This window comes from Leptonychotes weddellii, chromosome 10, assembly GCF_054177405.1.
Source record: "Leptonychotes weddellii isolate Sample4059 chromosome 10, ASM5417740v2, whole genome shotgun sequence".
In the NCBI taxonomy this organism is placed as follows: Eukaryota; Metazoa; Chordata; class Mammalia; order Carnivora; family Phocidae; genus Leptonychotes; species Leptonychotes weddellii.
Window position 1 is genome coordinate 88,338,254 of NC_138378.1, and position 14,966 is coordinate 88,353,219.

Below are 14,966 nucleotides of genomic sequence, written 5' to 3' on the forward strand. Positions count from 1 at the left end.
AAAAAAAAAAAAGCAAAAATGGATGTCCAGAGCCCCGTGTGACGGGGCCCCAACCCTTGCTTTTTACAGATGAACACAAAAACTCAGAGAGGAGAGCTGGCTTAGCTGAGGTCGCAGGACTAGTCAGGCTGGGCAGCTTGAGAACTCTGGGACTCTCACTTTGCACAGTACTACCTCCCGGAAAGGAGCCCTGGGGGTTGTCTTAGGGATTCGTCATTGCCATTTGGGTAGTTCACTGCAGGTTGCAAGCAGCCATCTTGCGAAATCTGGAATATTAAAGAAATCACACAGACTACACACAGCCCTGCCATAAATGAAAAGAATTTGTTTAAAGCCCTTCCCGACTCTGGGGTCTGAAAAGAAGTCCCAGTCTGCACCTTTCTGTATGTTCTCATTTTCTGTATGTATATATATATAAGCTTCCTAAGTCTTTCGGGTATTGAGGCCTTATTGGATGCTCTTTTAAGGGCCTGGGAAAAGAGGCCATCTCCGTCCCAGCTCCACAGGGGCAGGTTTTGAGTTGGAGGTCTAATAACTCCCAAAGGGTCCATGGATAGAATTCGAGGGGTTTGGGAACCTGCATGGGAGAAACTACAGCTTTATTTTCCCTAGCCTGTGACTTGCCATGTAAATGCTGCCAACCAACAGATTAATGGGAGCAGCCCCTGGGACTCTGCCGGAGCCGGAAGTCAGACATTGTCACAGAACAATACAGCAATGGCAGGTAGCGTGAAATATTATTAATGCTCATCCCCACTTTCAGATAATACTAGATCTGACACTATATTATGTTATTTAATTATCAATAAGGAACATATACAGGGTTTCTGTATTAGAAGTATTTTTAAATATTTTAATAATGGTCTCTCAATATAATCGGTTTCCTTTCTTATCTCGTGCACTTTATTTTATGCATTTGAAAATATTATTCCAGCCTGCCAAAGGAGTTCGCACACCAGAGAAGTACCCTTCATCTGGGGGAAGCAAATCTGTGGAGAGTCACATCAACTACAAACTGGGTGCATCCTGGGGTTCGGTATGTGTATTATTTCTGGCAACGTTGAGGTGGACAATATTATCCCCCTTTCATGTGTGAGGAAATTGGGAGGCGCCTAATTTCACACACTCTGCAAAACAACAAATATGTCGAGTCCTATAATAGAAATAGGGACAAATGAAGGCAGCCCCATGTCTGGTTTTGCTCACTTCTACTTGCCCCCATGCCTGGCACCTCTTGGATGCTCAGTCGAAGTTTGTTGAATAACTGAATGAGGAGACATCCAGTAGCCCTGCCACAGGTGGGATAAGAAAGGCTTCAAAGGAAAAGTGGAGGTTGGGATGAGACCCGGGTCTTTGGGAAATGGAGGCTTGTGTAAAACAATCACGGTACTCCATTGCCCAGGCCAGTTTCAGAAAGGGCCTGTCACTTAGCTTTGGCCCATGAGATGCAAGGGAAAGCTCATCCAGGACTGGTTCTGCCTCTTGACATTGGAATGGGAGGCAGAGACACTCAGAACGACTGCAGCCACCTTGCCCCCATGAGGAGCATCAGTGATGCTGTAAACCTCTGAACTGAATAGCCCGCAGCTTCCTGCCTCTGGACTTCTAGTGAGGGGGGATCACAAGGGTGGTTATATTTAAATCTATTTGAGTTGAGTTTTCTGTGCCTTGTAGCTAAAGGCATCCTAGTGATAGAGTGTGTACACACAGGAAGGCAGGGGCCATATCAGGAATGACTTCCATGCTCTTCTAAGGAGCTTATGGCTTATCCCTGGAGGTGATGATGTGGGTGGGCAGGGTGGGGGATTAAATGATTGGAAGAAGGGACTGAGATGGTGTGATTTATACTCTAGAAAGAATACTTTGGGGGCAATGTAGAGGATGGGATAGTGAAAAATTGGTTAGTAGATAAAATGGTAAAATAGCGCAAATACGGTAAATAAGCACACTGGGGTGGAGCCTTATTCTGGTCTCAGCTTGAGGAAAAAGAGAAACTGAGTAAGTAAGCATGTTAAAATTAGAAATTTGTTGTAGAGTTCAACTTGCAGGGGACCCCAATCTCACATCTCACAGAGGACAGGCTGCTGGGGCTGGTGCTCAGGATGGTGACACCGAGGCCCTGCCAGGCCCAGCGAGGCCACCAGCATCATCAAACAAAAGGATTCATCTGCACGGGGCCATTATAGTTTCTGGAATCTTCCCTTCTGGTGTATGCTATTCTTTGAAAATTGATCATCTTTCTGACTTAAGTGGTTACTCTCAATGAACCAGAATACCCCCCTTTTTTTTCCTAAATAAAAGAAAGGTTGCTATGCTTGGGTGTGCGAGTCTGTCTCAAGGCGTGTCCTGGGGACAGAGGTGGTGCTTGTGGTGGACAGAGGAGTGGCCTGGGAGTCAGAAGGCCCCATTGGTGGCTCTTGCTTTATCTGTCCCTATCTGGCCAGGCACCCTCAGACATGCCTAGCCCCCTCTCGGCGCTGCAGCGTCCTTGCCTGTGAATAGTGGTGTTGGCTCCATGTTCTCTGGGTCCCTTCCTGATCCCCACACCCCTGGACTCTGACAGCACCCCCACTGGGCTGCATCTTTTACTTGCACTGGTCCTTCCAAAGGAGAGGATAGGATTCCTCAGACTGAAATATATTGTTCTCAGGTCTCGGGGTTGGAGCCAAGAGCCAGCCAAATAATCAGTATTGATAAAGACCCTACTATGTGCTTGGTACCATGCACGAGGAGGCATCCTCAAGAAAAAGATAGGCTCCACTCTCCAGTAGTTGCCAGAGACCTATGTGCACACACACACACACGCACACGCACGCACAAACATACACGCACCACGCACACACACAGACATGAAATGGTGGGAGCAGTAGGTAATTTCCTGTGGTAGTTCTGAGAAGGGGGAAGTCACTGGTTCGGTGTTGGACAGTTCATGAAGGCTTCCTAGAGGGAGTCAGTCAAGTTTCTTGCCAGAGGGTGGTAGGTTTTAGCTAATGATCTATTAGCCACTGTGGACTGAAAGGTATTCCTCCAAATACTCATATGTTGAAATCCTAGTACCAGAGAATGTCACTGTATGTGGAAATAGGGCCTTTAAAGAGGTAATTAAATTAAAATGGGGTCATTAGGGTGGGCTCTAATCTAATATGACTGGTGTCTTTCTGAAGAGGAGATTTGGACACAGACATATACGGAGGGAAGATGATGTGAAGACTAGGGAGAATATGGCCACCGTCAAGCCAAGGAGACAGACCCTATGAGCCAGGCATGGCACTTTAGAGGCAGGGATACGACAGATGAAGTACCTGCTCCTCTGGAGCTCTCGTGCTGGGGCAGGCAGGGAGCAGGCCCCCGAGAAAAAATAAAGAAGCAAGGTAAGTCCAGACTGCGATGTGGCCGTGGAGGGAAGCCAGCAGAGGGTGAAGATGTGATGGAGACAGAGGAGGGGCAGGGCCAGCTGCAGGTGGGGTGGTCAAGGGATGGTCTCTGAGGGGCTGCCACCCCAGGGATGAGGACTAGATAGCCAAACTCAAGAGCATTCTAGCAGGATGTCACAAGCCGGAGCAGGAGCTTGGACGTGGGATCTGCTGGGGTGATTGAGAACCCCCAGGATGCAGTGGGATGACATGAGCTCCCTGAGACCGTTGTGGGCTCCAAGGGAGGCTTGGGACAAAATGGTTTCACTTTCATGTTTAAAAGATCAGTCTGGGGACGCCTGGGTGGCTCAGTTGGTTAAGCGTCTGCCTTTGGCTCAGGTCACAATCCCAGGGTCCTGGGATTGAGCCCCATGTCGGGCTCCCTGTTCACGTGGGACCTGCTTCTCCCTCTCCCCACCGCTTGCTTGTGCTCTCTCTTTCTATCTCTCTCTCTCTCAAATAAATAAACAAAATCTTTTTTAAAAAATAAAGAATTGAAAGCAGACAATTGAACAGATACTTGTACACCCACATTCAAGGAGCATTATTCACAAGAGCCAAAAGGCAGAAGCAATCCAAGTGTCCACCCAGAGAAGGATGGATAAATAAAATGCGATATATCCATACATTAGATTATCCAGCCTTAAAAAAGGAAGGAAATTCTGATCCATGCTACAGCATGGATGAACCCTGAGTACATTATGCTGAGTGAAAGAGCCAGACCCGAAAGGACAACCATCATGTGATTCCATTTCCGTGAAATACCTAGAAGAGGCAAATTCATAGACAGAAAGGAGAGTGGTGGTTGGTAGGGGGGAGGGGTAAGGTCAGGGGAGAAGGGAAAGGGCAGTTAGTGCCGCAGGGGTGTGGTAGGTGAGTTTCCTTTTGGGAGGATGAGAATCTTCTGGAGATGGATGGCGGTGATGGTCGTCCTATATTAGGAATGTACTTAATGTCACTGAACTGGATACTTAAAAATGGTTAAAAGTAAATTTTATGTGTATTTTACCACAATTAAAAAAAAAAATCAGTCTGGCCGCAGCTCAGGCGGGGAGTGAGGCGCAGCCTTGGAACCATGTGGGCAGGGCAGGCCACTTCCCCAGCGCTCCTGCCTCTGCGGCTGCAGGGCTGCAGGATGTCCCTTCCGGCACTTTCCCAAGCCCCAGCCTCAGGATGGTGAGCCTGCAGCAGAAGCCGAGACTTCAGACCCTCGGCCCCAGGCTCCTGGATCGGGACTTGCATCTGGTCGTCATCTTATTGCCAAACTGGGGAGGCTGCGGGTGTGTGTGTGTGTGTGTGTGTGTGTGTGTGTGTGTGGAGGCCAGGGGCACCAGCTGCCGCCCAGACCCCTTGCAGCCTCCCCCAAGCAGAGCATCCTGATCCGCAGCAGACAACTCCCGCAGGCTCCTTCCTGTGCGCGGCCCCGCGGTGCTGCCTGGGCAGGCCCGCACCGGGAATCACCCTGCCCTGGAAAAAAAAAAAAAAAAAAAGGCGAGAGAGGGAGAAAAGCAGCACCATTAAAATCTTAGTGTATGAATAATTGCATTTTAAAAAATCCCCACATTTTTTTTACATCAAAAGGAATTCTGTAATCAGAGGTTTAATTTGCAGATTTAGTGGCATTTGGCAGGTTAAAAGTAGGTGCTGTGAAGTGAGTAAGCGTGGGATTTGGGGCTGGAAGCAAAGAATGGGGGAATCTGCTCAACCAGAAATCCCTGCTTTGAGCTGCCTCTGAGCTTCTCAGCCTCACTTCCTCTGCCCACAGCTGCCCTCGCCCTCGGACTGCGCTACTCTCTACTTTCCGGGCGGGAGGAAGGAGGGAACGGAGAGGGAGAAGAATCAAGCCCTCCAGCCCTGCGTCCTCGCTTCCTCCTCCTCCTTCAAAATAGCTTTATTGTTTCTCTCCCCTGATTACTTGCTCATTGCAAAAAAAAAAAAAAAAATCCTGAAAATATAGAAAACCAAAAAAAAAAAAAAAAAAAAAAAGAAAGAAAGAAAACAAAGATCACCTGTAGTTTCACTGCCTGAAGGTAGGAGTGCCTTTTCCTCCTCTCTAAAATAATGTGGATAAAAATCCCTTTGCCAACTCTTTTGGGCTTTACTGATGTGCAGGCTTATTATTCTCACCCTTCTCTACTTTTCCCTCTTCTCCTCTGGGAGTCTCCCTCTCTTTCCTTCCCCATGAGAAACAAAACAAAGTGGGAGCTTTAGCATACGAAGTTCAGGAAGGGAGATTTGGGCCTGAGAATCTCTCCAGAGCTGATGTTTGCAGGGCAGCCTCCCGGCAGGGGCGCAGAGCAGGGCCATCCTGGCTGGGGGAGGGGGTGGCCTGGCAGAGTGCTACCTCTGGAGGGTAATTCTGGGGGGGCCCACCTGTGGAAGGGAAGGAAAAGAAGCAGGAGTGGGCAGTGTTTGTCTCTCATATCAACCACTTACCGGAAGCGGGCTTACCCCAGAAGGGGGGACTTTGGGTGACGTGACTGTCCTCAGCTGAGACAATTTCTACGTAAGTAGGGCTCAGGGCTGTCTACAGCAGAGCTCCCAACAGCTGGGGGGTGGTTGTATGCCCTACGGTCCCTTCAGTGTGTGTGTGTGCGCGTGTGTGAGAGAGAGAGACAGAGACAGAGACAGAGGGACAGAGAGGGCTCCTGGAGCTCGACAAGGCAAAAGTCTAAAACCAGCACAAGGCACCTGATCCCTGAGAAACCTTGCCAGTTGCCAGGCAGTTTCAAGATGTGCGGATGAAGACAAATGTAGGAAGGAAACAACTGCTGTGTTGTCCTGCAGCTCACCGAGATAGGACCAAAGTCGTGGGACCATCTGGCAGTTTGGGGGTAGGGGGGACAGGCCAGGCACTTTAAGGGGACTGAAGGCAAAATCCAGAGTGGGAACAAAGAGCAAGACTTCCCTGAGGAGGCCGAAGCTGCTGGCCCACAGCCCCTCTGTCAGCATCTTTCTTATCACAGACTCTACATGTATCTGGCAACATGAATGGCTACCATTAATTTAGCATGACTGTCTTGTCCCCCCAAGAAACTGGGGTTCTGCTCTTGTACCAAAGCCAGAAAAAGAGACTAAGAGAGGTTGAGAAACTTGCCCAGGCTCACAGGTAGGAAATGGCAGAAAGGAGGTTCAAAACCAGGTGCTCTGACTCCAAGGTTCTCCGCATATCTACTGGCTCTTGTGACTATGTTTCTCCAACTTCGGCCATCATGAGATACTTTTTAAAAGTATAATGGATTGAAGGGACACCAAAGTGATTAAAATTATGTGCTTGGATCACATCAGATGGAAGAACACGGTCTTCCAGATTAATTGTAGCAAGAAATTATAGCATGAAATTATATTTTTAATTTAGAACAGAATTGCCATGTTCTATATATTAGGCCAACTTAATTTTGTTAATAATTAAATAGATCAAGATTTTAAATATATATATTCTGTATTTTTTTATTATAAGGTATGATTCCCCTCAAAATTGTTTCAATTGAAAGAATTCTTTTTTTAAAAACCACCTTTTCACTTAATATTAGGAGCAAGGGGGCTGGTTAGGATCTTCCTTATCAGGTTCAACATCAGGTCTATTTCCATATTCTGTTTCTGTCACCAGTACAATGTATCAAAGGAGAAAAGATCAACTTCTTATTTTGCATTGTTTGTGTTGTGTTTTACCGTAGTTATTCTTATTGTTGGCAATTAATTTATTCATTTTGAACAGCTCTTCTCCCAACTTTTTTAGAAACTCTCTTCATTTGGAGGTTGCTTAATTGTGTGCTTCTATGATTCAAACCCAGCTTGCGAGCACATGATTCTGCTTTTTCTTTGAAACTTCCTTCTTCTGGATCCATGAAGATGATATGGGGTAGAGGCTATGTTTAGAATACAAAAAACATTGAATCACGTCACGAATATATTGGGTCTTATATGTCAGAACACGCAATGAGGCTGATCATGATCGTTGAAGAATCACACAACACAAGAGTCAATTGTTAAATACCACACATCAATAGAGGCTATATTGGATGTCACATGTGTGTAATTAGGTAATGCTTCCTGCCATTTTTTCAATATGGAGCATCATTTTAAAGAAGCAAGAAAAAAAAAGCAGACTATCATGTAATAATATCAATGGCACCTATATGAATGTGTCCAGTGTTTTTCTTAAGTAGATATTTTAAATATTTTTAGGGCAAAATATGGCTAATAGAGCTTTGAGCTTTTCTGGTGCAACACCTATTAACATCCCACAGCACAAGGCTGCACCTTGGTCTCCATGATAAATTGGTAAAATCACGCTAATTTGATCCAATGCACAAAAAAAGTAGCAAATGCCCTGGATGCCATGATTAAAGACTTGTGCTGTAGACATGCCTTCTAGAGAAAAACCATAACAGATTCAGGGACAGACTATATTGATAAAGTTTTTAAGGGTCCAGTGGTTTGAGCCACGATCAGATTAACCCTCCAAAGTAAGGACAACGTATTGTTCTTTAAACTCCCACTACTGAGAAAGAAACATAACACTTGGTAGACTTCTTTGGGTTTTGGAAGCTACGTAGTCCATACTTAGGAATCCCATTATGATCCATTTATTAGGTGTTACGGAAGGCTGCTAGCTCTGAGTGGGACCCAGCGCAAAAGCAGGCTCTACAGCAGGTCTAGACTGTCGGACAAGCTCCCTGCTGCTGGCTAGGAAGCCTGGGAGACCGCATGGTGTCAGACATGTCTGGGGCCGAGGACGATGCCAGGTGGAGCTTCTGCATAGTCCAATAAAACAGCAACAGCACAACACTTAGGGTTCTGCAACAGGTCAAGGCATTTGCAGCGCAGAACTATGTGCCATTATCGCAAAAACAGCTCCTGACATGTTAGTGGGTCCTTGTAGAAATTTCGCCTCTGACCCTGGGGAGTCAAGGGGCCATGAGGCCATGAGCTGGATACAGTTAGAGCCCCAAGTCACAAGGCTGGGGAGGGAAGCAGCAGAAATCTCTCATAAAATAAAAGTGGTGCCTTGGGGTTTGGGCTGAAGTGGGTTCAGGGGGGACAAGGGAGCTGCGCAAATGGAGGACGCAGACACCTTATTAGTCACCACTCTGGTACCGACACGTCTCCCTCAGCTCATAGCTCTGGTCTTTGTGTCATCTAGACCTGTTTCCTTGCCAATAAAATCCGGATGAAAGTGACATCCTTCAAGCCCCCCCAGGGGATGTTATGAGAGTAAACCAAGATAATAGATGGAGAAAAATGAGAAAGTTAAAATTACTAAGCAAATTACAATTAAATACTATCATAGATGAAACTCGAGTAAGGCTTGACTAGAGTCAGGGTATAAAGGTGGGAAGAACCTGCCCTCATTCCAGGACTGGAAGGCTCTCTGGGACTTTTCAGACTGGGGTCTATGATGCTGGAGGGGTCCTCAGAGTCCCTGTAGCGGCCTGGGTGGGGAGGGGGCTCTGGCTGTCCCTAAAGCACTTCTGCTTTCATCTGTGTTATAATGGGCGCAGGACCAGATTAAGACTTAAAGGCCCTGAATACTGAGAAGACCCGGCAGCCCCCATCCCTTACTGACATTAAAGTGGCTCATCTCTAGTTTTGCTGATGGAAAAAACTAGCTGCGTTTATTTAAATGGAACATTTCTCTCTCCCTCTTCCTATTTGTCCGGTGTTCCCAGCACATGCTTACTATGCCTTTTGGATAATCTCAGCATTGACTGGGTTTTTACAGAAAGATTCATTGTAAAAAGGAAGTTTCAGGGGCACCTGGGTGGCTCAGTTGATCGAGCGTCCTACCCTTGATTTCGGCTCAGGTTGTGATCTCGGGGTCCTGAGATAGGGTCCTGCGCACTGAGCTTGGGATGTCTCTCTCCCTCTCCCTTTGCCCCTCCTCGCACTTGTGCTCTCTAGAAAAAGAAAGAAAGGGACGTTTCATTGTTTAAACTTTTGATCAAATCTAATGTCTATTTAAATCCCCTCGCTCACCAAACATTTTCCCAACTCTGGCTTAAATACTTCCCATACTATTTACTATTTACTACCCACCGAGTGACCCTGGCGCATCTTCAGATTATTATTAGAAAGTCTGGTAGCGAGGCCAAACACATCACCTTCCAGCTTCTACCACTGGGTCTTCCTCTGCCCTCAGGGCTCCGCTGAACATGTTTAATCCCCCTTCCACCGTCTGCCGGGGCTCAGCCAAGTGCTTGGGTGGGGTTCTTGGAGTCAGCCCGTCTCCTCTCTTTCTCTCCAACCCTGAGTCCTCAAATAGTCTCCCCAGGTAGTGATAATAATAATAATAGCCCCCATTAACTGGACTCACTGTGCCAGGTGCCAAAGTCACACACCTAGAGGGTTTTAGAGCCAAATGTTAGTTTGTCTGATCCCAGGGTCTCTATTTTAACCTCTACATTATGATTGTAACCGCCCATCTAGTCTGAAACAACTTCAAAGTGTCGTCTCCTCAGAACATTCAGAACAATTGGTATAGGAAAAAAAATGTCAAGTACCCTCCAGCCTTTGACATGGAGCATTGTCTAGAGCCTGAAATACTAAATCAAGGAGTCTTCACTTGTCAATCAAGGGCCCTGCCCCTGAGTTGGATCTGCTCAGGCTTTTCCTTTAAGGAGGCATCTCTTAGGTGAGGGGGCTGGGCTGTAGCTAACTATGGCCTTTGGCAGCAGAGAAGAGTCATCGGATCTGCTGAATGTTCTCTGGATTACCCCTGATACCTGCAGTGATCTCCTGTCCATCTGGGTGATACCTTCCCCTAGGAAGTCCATGGCTGAGGCGTCATTGGCACCTCACTAAAGCCAAGGCAGGTGGGGGCTTCTGGTCGGCTAGCTTTGGTCCTATGACAGTGCTCTGGCTCTAAAGACAGCTGGGGAAGCAATTTCATGGGTTTCGGCTTCCCTTAGTGTGAGGTGGGCTTATAAGCGCTTATTTTTGTAAGTAGGGAATTCTTCCAACCTAGGAAGAGAGATCAAATGTGCTGAACCAAAACGTGTCCACACCTCTGTAGTTCTAAAATTCCTTTCATGAATCAACTCCTATTTAACTCATATTTATCAAGTCCAAGGTCCCTGTAAGGCATGGTGAATGGAAAGGTGACTGCCTCACTTAGTTGAAACCTCAGATCTCCACTGGGCTCAAGGTCTCAGTTCTTGTATGCACCAAGCCTACACTGGGCTCTTTACTTACAAGACCAGAGGTCAGATGGGATTCAAGTGACTGGCCTTATCCTCTCAGATTTAAGACACCCAAACTAAAATCCTCAAACTCTCATCCTGCTGCCAGGGCTTACACAGGGTTGTCACTGTGATATTCCTAAAATGTATATAAAATTGTGTCACCAGGGCGCCTGGGTGGCTCAGTCTGTTAAGCATCTGCCTTCTGCTCAGGTCATGATCCCAGGGTCCTGGGATCGAGTCCTGCATCGGGCTCCTTGCTCAGTGGGGAGCCTGCTCCTCCCCCTTCCACTCCCCCTGCTTGTGTTCCCTCTTTCTCTCTGACAAATAAATAAATAAAATCTTTAAAAAAATAAATAAAATGTGTCACCTCCACAGCTCAAAAACCATTGATTAATCTCCCTTACTCAGAGGCTAACCCATGCATTCATTTATTCATCCGTTCATCCACTCAAAGTGTACCTGTGCCCATTATTGTTAGGTATAGTGCTAGATGCCTGAGATGGAAGGATGAAAACCATGGGCCCAGCCCCCAGGGAGCTCAGAGTGTAGCCAAGGAGATGGATGTGGACACGATTACATCCGGAGACACGGGGACCCATGCAGTAGTGTGTCCTTAGTGCTTCTGGCTGAAATGCCTTCCCCAGGAGGCAATCCCCACCCCCCCAACCCCACGCCCATACCTGTATTCTGTAAATCCTGTGCTTCCCTTGAATCTAATCTAGACCTCTCCCTAGGGGATCTTCGATGTTTCTCTGTGTTCCGAATGCTGGAATCTCCTGGAGAGCGGTGTGGGGTGGGGCAGGATGGCCAGTGGCATTTTTACTGTGGGTTTCCCGCAACGCCCTGCAGAATACACCCTTAGCATCTAACAGGATGGGTTCTCTTCCCTCAAAATCAACACATGTTTGGTGATGCCTTTCTGAAAGACGAATACACACTTTCATTTTGCAGTACCTGAAAGGGATGGGGTTGCTCCCCAAAGTCACATCCACCATATGCTCTGCACCTGGTGGGCACTCAGCGACCATCTGTGGGGTCTGTTCAGAGGCTCATCTCCTGCCCCAATCAGGCCCACACAGGGCAGGGCTCCCCAAGTCCAGGGGCTCCCTGAGACAGCTGGGGGCTTAGGGAGAGCTTTGCTGCTCGGGGGATGCTCCGCCCCCGTCAGCTCTCAGTGAGGAATCTGGGCCCAGAAGATAAAATGGTTTTCTGCCTGATGGAACTTGTCGCTTCGCAGATTGGCCAACGGAGCTTTGGTTTCCGGCCAAGTCCATGGTGGGCTTCCCTGCTTTGATGTGGTTTTGCAAGGAAAACATCCGCAAATGAGCAACAACTAACAGTCTCTTTCTCTCTTAGTCCACCTTGAGTTTTTTAAAAAGAAGTGCTAATTAGCTTCTTGGAGTTGGTTGGGGCTGGAGGCCACCACCCCTCTAGAGGAGAGAAGGGTATAGGCTTCAGAGTCTGAATATAGGCATAAATTTAGATGAAGTTGCGATCTCCAAACAGTTACTCAAATGTGTGTCGTTGGTGGTAAGGGGAAGAGAAGTAATTTGGAATTAGGACACCCGGGTCCTGAGTCACTCAGGCTCTACCCCTTAGTTAAGGTATACCATTTTGTATCTGAGCCTTGGTTTTCTCATCCATAAAATGGAAAGGCTAATCAAAGTACTGCCTCCGCACTAATAATCTCCAATGAAATGGTGCCTGTCAAAGCCCTGTGTGATCTGTACGGCTCTATCCATGGTAGATATTAACCAGGGACAAATAGCAACCCCAAATAAGACAAAAGAATTGTGTATGAAGGGCGCCTGGGTGGCTCAGCCCTATGTAAGAGCATTCTGGGCAGAGGAAAGAGCAAGTGCAAATCCCCCGAGGTGGGCCTGTGCCCAGCTGTTCGGGAAAGGAAGGGAGGCAAGGTTAAGAACTGCCTTCGGCTCAGGTCATGATCCTGGAGTCCCGGAATCGAGTCCCACATCAGGCTTCCTGCTCAGCAGGGAGTCTGCTTCTCCCTCTGACCCTCCTCCCTCTCTGTCTCCCATTCTCTCTCTCGCAAATAAATAAAATCTTAAAAAAAAAAAAGAATTGTGTATGAATATCAGAGGCAAAACACATTGATCAACTCTTTTTGTAAAAAGGCTTTTCAGTGAACTAGATATACTTTGTCTCACAATAGCAATAACAATAGAGCCTACACAAATAGATTTAATATTAAAAACATTGAAACTTGTCTCTAAACTTAACTTTTTTTTGTCGTTGTTCGTACAGAACATTTTCTTAACTTCTTATTTTGAAACGATTATAGATTCACAGGAGGTTGCAAAAACAATGCGTAGGGAGGTCTATGCACCCTTCACCCAGCCTCCCCTGGGGGTGAACGACTTATATAACCGTACAATCTCAAACCAGGCCGCCGACATTGGCATAATCCACAGAGTTCGCTCCGATCTCACCGGTGTGACAAGCACTCATTTGTGTCTGTGTGTACATAGCTCTGTGCAGTGATCACACATGTAGCTTGGGTGTGAACCACCTCCACCATCAAGATTCAGATCTGTTGTTCCATCACCAAAGGGCCCCCTCATGCCAGCCCCACGTGGATTCTCATCCTCTCCCTGGACTCCAGGCCCCCACCCCTGGCAACCACTGATCTCTTCTCTATCACCATTGTTTTGATATTCAAGAATGTTACATAAGTGGAATCACACAGTATGTGGCCCTTTGAAATTGGCTTTTTCACTCAGCATAATCTCTTTGAGGTCCCGTGCAAGTTGTTGTGTGCATCAATAGTTTGTACCTTTTCTTTGCTGAGTAGGATTGATGATGTGGAGGTACCTTGGTTTGTTTAACCACTGAAGGACATTTGGGTTGCAATTATTCCTTATAAAAGAAGGGAAGCCTTTTTTGGTTCTTGCAAGAGGTATTTATGGAGTTGCCCATGTGTCAGGTTCGACCGCAAGTATTGGTGATGCAGCAGTAAATGAGAGAAAGACGATAAACCTGCGAAGAGAATGACTCCAGGGGCTAATAAAGGCTAGGAGGAGCTAACAGACTGGCAGAGCAGAGTGTGCAGGATTCCTTCAGAAGGGAGGTTGTGTGTGTGTGGGGGGGGGGGCCCTCGGAGGAGGCTTCATTTCAATCAAGACCTGATGAGTAAGAATTAACCCTTCAAAAAGCCCTAGGTAAGAGCGTTCTGGGCAGAGGAAAGAGCAAGTGCAAATCCCCCAAGGTGGGCCTGTGCCCAGCTGTTCGGGAAAGGAAGGGAGGCAAGGTTAAGAACGGTCCAAGAAGCAGGTAAGGCCAGGCAGGGCTTGTAAACTGTAGAGAGGAGTTTGGATCTTATTCTAAGGGTATCATGCAGGGGGAAGTATGATGCCATTAATGTTTTAAAAGATCACTCTAGAGTCCAGAGACAAACTCTATTTTAAGCCCCTGGGTGTAATTTCACTGAGTAACTACTCATTGATTATTCACAAACCCTCCAACTAGAACTGAATGCTAACAGCCTTTGTAGCCACTAGTCACGTGGGACTAACTCTCCCCCTCCCGGTCTAAGGGGAGTCCCTGGAGGACAGGCAGGTCCAAAGCCAATGGCCCAACAAGTATGGATTCACCCAGAAGAATCTGCAAATGTTTTTTTTTTTAATAAACACCCATTGTATTTCACTTGGATGCCATGAGAACTTGCTGCCCTCCCCCTACCCGTCCCACTGTGCACCTGCCCCCCTCCCCCCACCAGTCCCCAGTCAATGGCAGAGGTGAGAGGAGAAGGGGATGAGCAGGTAGAAGAAGGGGAGATCCTCCATCAGGGGCCTCAGAGAGCTCTCAGTCTGCTTGAGGGATTGGTGGCTGGGTTAGGAGAGAAAGAGAGAGAATGAGAGAGAGTAGAACAAGAAAAGAGCAATGTGGGCTGACACGGGAGACAGGAAGTGACATTGAGAGTCCAATCCCAGCCCTGGTAGTGGGGAGCAGTCACTTTGCCCCTCTGGACTTGTGTGTCCTCATCAATGGCCTGTATGTTCTGGTCAGAGGATGCTTTCTATCTGCAGGACTAGTCAGTTCAGGACAAATACGCATTTCTCCATGGCTGACTTGCCTGAGTGAAAGTGAGGGGGTATTGAGGTTAGGCAAATGGGGGACTATCTCCGTTCTTCAGCATAATGGGGTAGAGTCTAGAAACTGAACCAACTCTAAAACCCAACGGTGGAAGTTGACCACCTGCAGAGAGGTTGCCCTAAGGCCTCCAATTCTGGAGTAACTCGCCTTAAGAAAATTTGATATGCAAAAATTTAATTTTCCTGATAAACTAGGGCAGGGTGGGCAGACCATGACCTAGTACCAAATCTGGCCCACTGCCTATTTTTGTATGGCC